Source organism: Zea mays, chromosome 9 (genome assembly GCF_902167145.1).
Source record: "Zea mays cultivar B73 chromosome 9, Zm-B73-REFERENCE-NAM-5.0, whole genome shotgun sequence".
Taxonomy (NCBI): domain Eukaryota; kingdom Viridiplantae; phylum Streptophyta; class Magnoliopsida; order Poales; family Poaceae; genus Zea; species Zea mays.
The window spans coordinates 26,549,910-26,557,839 of NC_050104.1; positions in this window are offsets into that span (position 1 = coordinate 26,549,910).

The window sequence follows — 7,930 nt, forward strand, 5'->3', positions numbered from 1 at the left end:
CGTCGGAACAGTCGGAGAGGCAGTAGTCACATGCGGTCATGAAGTCCCGCATGGCACTGGGGTTGCCAAGTCCAGAGAAATCCCAGCAGATGCTGGGCTCGTCGTCTTCCTCGGACCCAGAGGGCCCGTAGGTCGAGACGTCCGTCAGCCGGTCCCAAGGCGACCACATGCGAAACCCCAGAGGGTTTGGACTCGCCTCTATGAGAGCGCCCGCCAAAGCGGGGTCGCTAGGCGGGTTGAGGCTGAATCCAAATGACGTGGGATGGGAATCGGTCGGTACCTCTTGGTCGACGAGCGGCGATAAAGTCACGTCGGGGACTGACTGCACCGTCGTCTCAGGTATGAGGGTGACGTCCAGCAAGCTTTTCGCGAGCGCGCTGGCGTCGTCCGCTTGCTCAGGATTGGTGTGTCGCGGGGAGACGGCGCTCGTCTTCGTCTCAAGCGCGAAGTCGATACCCGGTGCGCCCCCCGTTGGGGTGCCGGCATTGTCGACTCGCTCGACAGCCGACGAGGCGCTGCCTCCTGCTTGGCCTTGGTTGCCCTGCCTTCCCCTCCGTCGGCGGGGAAGAGGGCGGGATGAGCTCGAAGGTTGTTCTTCCACCACGCGGGGAAGACGTCGTCGATTCCGCCGCCGGCGGGCGGGCTGTCGGCCGCCATTGTCGTTGTCGCGCGGCGGTGGAAGGAGTATCATGTTGTAGCTGCCGTCGAGGGACATGAACTAAAGACTCCCGAAACGGAGCACCGTCCCGGGTTGGAGAGGTTGCTGGAGACTGCCCATCTGGAGCTTGACGGGAAGCTGTTCGTCAACACGCAGCAGGCCCCTACCTAGCGCGCCAACTGTCGTCGTTTCGAGACCAGGGGGTCCCTGGGCCAACGAGTGAATGTCGCCGCGTGCCCCAGCCCAGATGGGTCGAGCGCGAGGGCGAGCGCGAAGGGGGGAGAGCGAGGCGGCCGGAGACCGGCGTGAGAGAGGTGGGAATCCCGCGGCCTTCGTGTTCGTCCCGCGCCCAGGTCGGGTGCGCTTGCAGTAGGGGGTTACAAGCGTCCACGCGGGAGAGGGAGCGAGTGGCTTCAAGCGAGCGCCTGTCTCGTCCTCGTCCCCGCGCGGCCAACCCCCTATAAGAGGGCCCTGGTCCTTCCTTTTATAGGCGTAAGGAGAGGATCCAGGTGTACAATGGGGAGTGTGGCAGAGTGCTACGTGTCTAGCGGAGGAGAGCTAGCGCCCTAAGTACATGCCGTTGTGGCAGCCGGAGAGATTTTGGCACCCAGCTGGTGTGATGTCGTGGCCGTCGGAGGAGCGATGGAGCTTGGCGGAGGGACAGCTGTCGGAGCGGTTGAGTCCTTGCTGACGTCCTCTTGCTTCCGTAAGGGGGCTGAGAGCCGCCGTCGTCACAGAGTATGCGGGGCGCCATCATTGCCTATCTGGCGGAGCGAGCCAGATGGGACGCCGGTCTTGTTCCCTGCGGCCCGAGTCAGCTCGGGGTAGGGTGATGATGGCGCCTCCTGTTGACGTGGCTGGTCTGCGCCCTAGGTTGGGTGATGTGGAAGCTCCTCCGAAGCCGAGGTCGAGTCTGTCTTCCGTGGCCGAGGTCGAGTCCGAGCCCCTGGGTCGGGCGAGGCGGAGTTCGTCGTCTTCTAGGGCTGAGCCCAAGTCCGAGCCCTGGGTCGGGCGGAGCGGAGTTCGTCGTCTTCTGGGGCTGAGCCCAAGTCCGAGCCTTGGGTCGGGCGGAGCGGAGTTCGTCGTCTTCTGGGGCTGAGCCCGTGTCCGAGCCCTGGGTCGGGCGGAGCGGAGTTCGCCGTCTTCCGGGGCTGAGCCCGAGTCCGAGCCCTGGGTCGGGCGGAGCGGAGTTCGCCGTCTTCCGGGACTTAGCCCGTGTCCGAGCCCTGGGTCGGGCGGAGCGGAGTTCGCCGTCTTCCGGGACTTAGCCCGAGTCCGAGCCCTGGGTCGGGCGAAGCGGAGCTTCCTATGGTGCCTTCGGCAGGGCCTGACTGCCTGTCAGTCTCACTCTGTCAATTGGCACCGCAGTCGGAGTGGCGCAGGCGGCGCTGTCCTTCTGTCAGGCCGGTCAGTGGAGCGGCGAAGTGACGGCGGTCACTTCGGCTCTGCCGGCTGGGGGGCGCGCGTCAGGATAAAGGTGTCAGGCCACCTTTGCATTAAATGCTCCTGCGATTTGGTCGGTCGGTGCAGCGATTTAGTCAGGGTTGCTTCTTGGCGAAGGCAGGGCCTCGGGCGAGCCGGAAATATGTTCGCCGCTGGAGGGGGGCCTCGGGCGAGACGGAAATCCTCCGGGGTCGGCTGCCCTTGTCCGAGGCTAGGCTCGGGCGAGGCGTGATCGAGTCCCTCGAATGGACTGATCCCTGACTTAATCGCGTCCATCAGGCCTTTGCAGCTTTATGCTGATGGGGGTTACCAGCTGAGAATTAGGAGCCTTGAGGGTACCCCTAATTATGGTCCCCGACAACTTCCTTGGGAGACACTAGTTTATATCTAGGATCACCACAAATTAATTGAACTTGAGTAGGGTTAAGAAAAACGAGTGATCTAAGAATAACCTTGAACATTTCATGGTCATCCCATTTGGTGCTCCTGAGGTTGCGCACTTGGTTCACCAAGGTCTTGAGCCAGTTGTACATGGCTTGTGGTTCCTCTCCTTGGTGAAGCATGAATCGACCGAGCTCCCCCTCGATCGTTTCCCGCTTGGTGATCTTGGTCACCTCATCTCTTTCGTGCGCGGTCTTGAGCACGTCCCAAATCTCTTTGGCACTCTTCAACCCTTGCACCTTATTATACTCCTCTCGACTTAGAGAGACGAGGACTATAGTAGTGGCTTGGGAGTTGAAGTGTCGGATTTGGGCTACCTCGTCCGAGTCATAGCCTTCATCCCCCACGGATGGTTCCTGCGCTCCAAATTCAACAATGTCCCAAATGCTAGCGTGGAGTGAGGTTAGATGGTGCCTCATTTTATCACTCCACTTACAATAATCTTCACCATTAAAAACTGGTGGTTTGCCTAGTGGGACGAAAGTAATGGAGTGCGTTTGGAAATACGAGGATAGCGTAAGGGGATCTTACTAAAATTCTTGCGCTCATGGCGCTTAGAAGTGACGAACGACGTGTTGGAGTCAGAGGTGGAAAGCGACGAAGAATCAGTCTCGTAGTAGACCACTTTCTTCATTTTCTTCTTCTTGTCGCCACTCCGGTGCGACTTGACGCGAGGAGGTGATTCCTCCCTCTTCTTGTTGCCGGACTCTCCCGATGGAGCTTTCCTATGGCTTGTGGCGGGCTTCTCGCCAGTCACCATCTCCTTCTTTGGCGTGAGATGGTAGAGTTCATCACTCATCAAAACATACTTGAAAGTTGTACGCGTGAATGTTCTTATATGTCCTGACATTGGGATTTCATAAATAATTAGTTATGGGCGTCCTCCAATCACTTGCATCGGCTTCATTATCAGCCGAATCGATTAGGAGAACTTTCCTGGTAACCCCAGACGGTCCGACGTCTTCACGCGGACGGTCTGCGACCTAGGAATTGGCCCTACACCGGTTATCCGATTTTCAGTGTTGTGAAATCTCCCTCGCTTTATCCGATAACCTGATGCATCTTGTGCCAAATTGTTAGCTCTATGATTCTCAACTCTAGAGATATGCCGAATACTGAATTCGTCAAAAGAATGGATTATGCTCCAACATTTTCAAGGTAACTATTTAGAGTACCATCAAAACATTGATATTCTTGTAACACCTGTTGGACGACCAGCTGAGAATCACCAAATGCTTTTACATGTTTTACTCCCATACAATTTAAAAGTTCCAAGCCGAATAAAAAGGCTTCATATTCGGCTTGATTGTTAGTGCAATAAGTTTTCAATCGGCTAGAGAAGTCGAAGGAGACATTACTTGGTGAAACAAGCACAATGCCAATTGAAAGTCGCCTAGAGGGGGGTAAATAGGCAAATCTGAAATTTATAAAGTTTAAGCACAATTACAAGCCGGGGTTAGCGTTAGAAATATAATCGATTCCGAAAGAGAGAGCAAAAAACAAATCACAAGCAAATAAGGTGGATGACACAGTGATTTGTTTTACCGAGGTTCGGTTCTTGCAAACCTACTCCCCGTTGAGGTGGTCACAAAGACCGGGTCTCTTTCAACCCTTTTCCTCTCTCAAACGATCACTTAGACCGAGTGAGCTTCTCTTCTCAATCAATTGGGACACTTAGTCCCCACAAGGACCACCACACAATTGGTGTCTCTTGCTTCGATTACAAATGACTTGGGAACAAGAAATGGGGAAGAAGAAAAGCGATCCAAGCACAAGAGCTCAAAGAACACGACAAAACTCTCTCTTCTAGTCACTAATGCTTTTGAGTGGAATTGGGACTTGGAGAGATTTTGATTCAATCTATTTGTGTCTTGTATTGAATGCACTAGCTCTTGTATTGAGTGTGTTGGCTGAAAAACTTGGATGCCTTGAAGTGTGGTGGTTGGGGGGGTATTTATAGCCCCAACCACCAAAGTGGTCGTTGGGGAGGATGTCTGTCGACGGGCGCACCGGACAGTCCAGTACGCCACCGGACACTGTCCGGTGCGCCAGCCACATCACCCAACCGTTAGGGTTTGACCGTTGGAGCTCTGACAAGTGGGGCCACCGGACAGTCCGGTGGTGCACCAGACAGTCACTGTTCACTGTCCGGTACGCCTTCTGGCGCCTGCTCTGACTCTACGCGCGCAGTTGCGCACTGTTCACTGTTGCTTTTGCAGACGACCGTTGTCGCAGTAGTCGTTGCTCCGCATGGCACACTGGACAGTCCGGTGCTACACCGGACAGTTCGATGAATTATAGCGGAGTGGCTCCCCGAAAACCCGAAGCTAGAAAGTTGGAGTTGATCCACCCTGGTGCACCAGACATTGTTCGGTGGTGCACCCTTTCCCTTGCCCTTCATTGTCCGGTGGTGCACCGGACATTTGAACCCTTTCTTGGACTTTTTATTGGTTTGTGTTGAACCTTTGGCGCCTGTAGAACTTATAATCTAGAGCAAACTAGTTAGTCAAATTATTTGTGTTGGGCAATTCAACCACCAAAATTATTTGAGAAAAGGTTTGAGCCTATTTCCCTTTCACCAATCCCTTGCCCTTCATTGCAAACCGATCCACCAAAATATAAAGTCCAAGGAGTAATAGTGAGGTATGACATGTCTAGTTTATGGGTATCATTAATCCGATGTTCTTCAATAAAATCCGCTATGACCTGGTCTCTCATAGATTTCAATGGTTCATAGGCCAAGTCATATTCTATGAGTGCATAAGCCCACTTACCAATTCTACCACTCATAATTGGGTTATGCAACATGTATTTAATTACATCGGCTTGACCAGAAACAATGCAATGACTAGACAGTAAATAACATCTACACTTGGTGCATGCATAAAACAAGCATAAGCATAACTTCTCAATAAAAGTGTACCTCGTTTCAGCATCCACCAACCTCCGACTTAGATATGTCACCACATGCTCCTTTCCTCCATTTTCTTGTGTCAGAACAGCCCCAATGACCTTATCTTCAGCTGCAATGTATAATCGGAATGGTACTCCTGCTCATGGTGCTTTTAATACGGGAGCCGAAGACAAGTATTTTTAATGAGATCAAATGCTTCCTGCTGCTCTGCCCCCAAGCGAATTCGGCATCATTCTTAAGCCGAAGGATAGGGTGAAGGCATCAATCTTCCCGGCTAGGTTAGAAATAAACCTTCGTAAATAATTCACCTTGCCGAGAAACTTCTGCACTTCGACCTTACAGGTCGGAGGTCCCACATTCCGAATAGACTTAATTCGGTCAGGTCTGAAACCGGACTTAATAGGTAGCCGATGCTCTACGATCTCTCGGCTTAATCCAGGCATCTCAGTGTAATTCCAAGCAAAGCAATCTGAATATTCCTTCAATAGACCGATCATCTCATTTCTAGGACCGGTCTCGAGGGTCTTTGTCGGGGACCATAATTAGGGGTACCCTCAAGACTCCTAATTCTCAGCTGGTAACCCCCATCAGCATAAAGCTGCTAAGGCCTGATGGGTGCGATTAAGTCAGGGATCAGTCCATTCGAGCGACTCGATCACGCCTCGCCCGAGCCTAGCCTTGGACAAGGGCAGCCGGCCCCGGAGGATTTCCATCTCGCCCGAGGCCCCCCTCCGACGGCGAACATATTTCCGGCTCGCCCGAGGCCCTGCCTTCGCTAAGAAGCAACCCTGACTAAATCGCTGCACCGACCGACCAAGTCGCAGGAGCATTTAACGCAAAGGTGGCCTGACACCTTTATCCTGACACGCGCCCCCCGGCAGAGCCGAAGTGACCGCCGTCACTTTGCCGCTCCACTGACCGGCCTGACAGAAGGACAGCGCCGCCTGCGCCACTCCGACTGCAGTGCCACCTGACAGAGTGAGACTGACAGGCAGTCAAGCCCTGCCAAAGGCACCATAGGAAACTCCGCTCCACCCAACCCAGGGCTCGGACTCGGGCTAAGCCCCGGAAGACAGCGAACTCCGCTCCGCCCGACTCAGGGCTCGGACTCGGGCTAAGCCCCGGAAGACGGCGAACTCCGCTCCGCCCGACCCAGGGCTCGGACTCGGGCTCAGTCCCGGAAGACGGCGAACTCCGCTCCGCCCGACCCAGGGCTCGGACTCGGGCTAAGTCCCGGAAGACGGCGAACTCCGCTCCGCCCGACCCAGGGCTCGGACTCGGGCTAAGTCCCGGAAGACGGCGAACTCCGCTCCGCCCGACCTAGGGCTCGGACTCGGGCTCAGCCCCAGAAGACGACGAACTCCGCTTCGCCCGACCCCAGGGCTCGGACTCCGCCCTGGCCTCTGCCGACGACCTCCGCCTCGCCCGACCCAGGGGCTCGGACTCGGCCTCGGCCATGGAAGACAGACTCGACCTCGGCTTCGGAGGAGCCTCCACATCGCCCAACCTAGGGCGCAAGCCAGCCACGGCAACAGGAGGCGCCATCATCACCCTACCCCGAGCTGACTCGGGCCGCAGGGAACAAGACCGGTGTCCCATCTAGCTAGCTCCGCCAGATAGGCAATGATGGCGCCCCACATACTCTGTGACGACGGCAGCTCTCAGCCCCCTTACGGAAGCAAGAGGACGTCAGCAAGGACCCAACCGCTCCGACAGCTGTCCCTCCGCCAGGCTCCATCGCTCCTCCGACGGCCACGACATCACACCAGCTGGGTGCCAAAATCTCTCCGGCTGCCACATCGGCATGTACTTAGGGCGCTAGCTCTCCCCTGCTAGACACGTAGCACTCTACTACACCCCCCATTGTACACCTGGATCCTCTCCTTACGCCTATAAAAGGAAGGACCAGGGCCCTCTTAGAGAGGGTTGGCCGCGCGGGGACGAGGACGAGACAGGCGCTCTCTTGGGGCCGCTCGCTTCCCTCACCCGCGTGGACGCTTGTAACCCCCTACTGCAAGCGCACCCGACCTGGGCGCGGGACGAACACGAAGGCCGCGGGATTCCCACCTCTCTCACGCCGGTCTCCGGCCGCCTCGCCTCTCCCCCCTTCGCGCTCGCCCTCGCGCTCGACCCATCTGGGCTGGGGCATGCGGCGACACTCACTCGTCGGCCCAAGGGACGCCCCGGTCTCGGAACGCCGACAGTTGGCGCGCCAGGTAGGGGCCTGCTGCGTGTTGACGAACAGCTTCCCGTCAAGCTCCAAATGGGCAGTCTCCAGCAACCTCTCCAACCCGGGACGGTGCTCCGTTTCAGGAGTCTTGAGTTCATGTCCCTCGACGGCAGCTATGACATGATGCTCCTTCCACCGCCACGCGACAACGACAATGGCGGCCGACAGCCCGCCCGCCGGCGGCGGAATCGATGACGTATTCCCCGCGTGGTGGAAGAACAACCCCCGAGCTTGTCCCGCTTTC